This window comes from Chaetura pelagica, unplaced genomic scaffold (assembly GCF_000747805.2).
Source record: "Chaetura pelagica isolate M959 unplaced genomic scaffold, ChaPel_1.0 scaffold277, whole genome shotgun sequence".
Lineage (NCBI taxonomy): Eukaryota > Metazoa > Chordata > Aves > Apodiformes > Apodidae > Chaetura > Chaetura pelagica.
In genome coordinates this window covers 120,355-123,440 of record NW_009953905.1, presented here as the reverse complement: position 1 = coordinate 123,440, position 3,086 = coordinate 120,355, and positions in this window count along the sequence as shown.

Sequence of the window (3,086 nt, the reverse complement as noted above, 5' to 3'; positions counted from 1 at the left end):
CATATTAAATAGAGAACACATATCTGTGAGATGAAGCTGTTTCTATGCAGGGTAACCAAATACAGACAATTCACATAAGATTTAGCAAAACATTAGAATCAATTCTATGATTCTGTGATTCTAATGTTTTCACTAGATTTCTCTAGTGCTTGTTATTTTGACATTCCATTGGATTAATGCATAAAATTATAATGTCTGTATCTTCTTAATACTGTATGCACTTTGTCAGGTTACACAGCCTGAATCACATCTTTGTATAATTTTGCATGCAGCATGAACCCGAATGTGTTGCAATGATGGGGAGGAAACCAGTCTGAGGTGAGTCTGAGGGCACTGATTGCAGTTAAAGAATTGCTCTGAGAGCCAGATAATCCACTTCAATCTCCTGGGTTTTGTTACATGACTTTGAACAAGTCACAGAATCCCTCTGGGCCATGGTTTTCCAATAGTAAAATGGTAATTACATTTTCTTTGTTGTTTTTGTTTGTTTGTTTGTTTGTTGTTTTTTTCTCTGACAAGCTGTCCAGCCTGATGTGACTCTGGGCTTTTCTGCATAGGAGCCTAAAATGCTCCTGGAGTTTATGGGGGGAAAAAAAAAAGAAAGCAAACTATCTACAGTTTGGACAAACATTATGAATTATTGTCTAATTATTCTACATTTAGCAGGAGTTCATTATAGACCTATAGTCATTAAAAGAAAACAAAAAAATAAATAGTTACTTTTCCACTTAGGTCCCTACAAAGTCAGAGAAACTTTTGGAAGACATTTGTATTAAGAGCTTTATCATGCTTCTGTCACTCACAAAAAGCATTTAATTTAAAAAAAAAATAAAAATGCAAGAAAACCCCACCTTATTACATTTTAATTTGCTAATCCATGCTTAGTTAAACTAGTGACATATGCAAGTTGCCTGCTGAGACCTAAATTACTTCTTTCAAAGGAAAAATAAATGTCCTTTAGTATTTTCAAATATTATTAAAAGAACCTCATGATTGACAGATAAGAAGCCAGCTCAGGGTTTCAATATTACTTTTATAAAAATGAATTCATGAGCCTAGGTATAAATGTTCAAAGTTTCACAGCATGGGGAAAAACTGAGGAGTTTGAATCTTTTTCTGAAAAACTGGTTGGAACTCAGTCCAGAGTCTTATGGATTAGAAATCTTATGACAGTTGACTTCCCTATGAGATTATTTTCTTTTTGTCTTTGTTTTCCATCCAGTAACAATATAGGAACATGATTATAAATCTGCACCCAGGCATGCCCTTTAAAAGAATTGGTCTCAAGTGAATAAGAAGAATCATGGGTATGACCTTTAAAAGATAGCATATGACCAATTAGAGAAAGATTTTCCACTGTTCCCAAGAGGAAGAAGAGTCATGCAGAGAGCTAGAGCCTGGAGATTAAAACTAAAAAAATAAATAAATAAAAATAAATAAATAAATAAATGATTTCACTAGAATCTTTGGTAGGATGAGGACAATTTTAGAGGAATGGCATTGGGGGGGAGAGTGGTGGGGATATTAGCATCAATTAAATCTAGAAGCAGGTTGCACCATATTATATTCTATTGGGAAAGAAAACCCAAAACAACAAAAACAAAAAAAAGCTTATTGAAGGAAGATGTGGTTACTGTGATTAGTAGTTAAGATGTGGCAAATTGAGTAGGAAAACTGAATCAGAAAAAGAAATTTCTGGAATTTCTGGTTAGGGATCAAGAAAGCTCCTGCTGCAGTGATGAGATAAGGATCTTGATTTATATTTGCAAAACAAGATTAATAAATTCAGTGCAGTGCCATCCATGCTTAATCCTTACTCTGAAAATCCTTACATCTACCCCATAAACCTCCACCACTCTTAAGAACCTCCACGATCCTACAGAGCTTTCCAAAATCTGTTTTAGTTCATGAACTAGACACAAGTTGAAGTGTTTTTCTTTGCCTTCCTTCAATGTTGACACTACACTTTTAGTGTGTTTCATGAAGTATATCCTCAAAAGACTTTTTTGAGCCAGATAATCTCACATAAGCTCAGCTATTCGTTGGTGATATAGGTTCTACTTTAAACGGTAAATTTGAGAAAATTCTTCTGGCTCAATCCATGCTGAGCCTTGGTACATACCTTCCTTGTTCCTCAGATAATTTCAATATAACAAAAAAATTCAAACAGTCCTAGGAACAAAGCAGACTTTTAAAATTCCCTCATCTCAAAATACTTTTATAACTATTGTAGCTGCTGTGTCCCTCTCCCTCTGTTTTTCTGGCCACTTGAATTCTTCATTCCCCTCTGCTCAGGAGCAGGAGTTCAGCAGCAAGGAATGGCAACTTCCCTGCTCTAGGCCAAGTCTCTGGCATGCAGGTTCATGAATTCTCCTGCAAATTGCTTTAAAATGCCTGGAGACTGGGAGTGACTGAACCTACACTTCTTGTGTCCTGGTTGAGCAACCTGAGGGCAGACGGGGCAATGCCACCACTGCCCTGAAAAGAGAACAGATACATCCGTGTTTTATGGGAGAACTGATGGAACTAATTCTTGGCAAAATACTGTCAGATATCTCTTGCTGGACTGGACCCTTGGAAAATCTCAGGCATGCAAAAATATGGTAAAATATCCTTGAAAACACTAGTGTCTACTACACTTGAGAATGTAAGAATTTTTTAAAATGGGTGGTTCTTACTTGCAACTGAATTGTACTTTGGAATTTGGACAAAGGACTGGACAAAGAATTCTAGTTTTCTGATTACAGGTGTGTCCACTAAACTGAGTGGACTTTGGATATTTTCTAAACAGTGTGTTTTCTTTAGACAATCAGGTCTTGGTGACTGATCTGCGGCTAACGAATTCACAATAGCCAAACCCCTGCTGTAAACCAACAGCAGCATTTTATTCAGTGCTTGTTCATCAGAGGTACCAGAGACAGAAGACTGTGAATTGAGGCTGTCAGTACAATCTGTGCCAGAGAGAAGAGGCAAAGGAAGGTATGGACACAGCAATAGGGAAACAGATTGAGAGCAGGTGGAAATATCAAGGAATATGTTTTGCAGGCACTTGTGCTGTCAGCTGTGTAGTCCTGTACACTAATCCT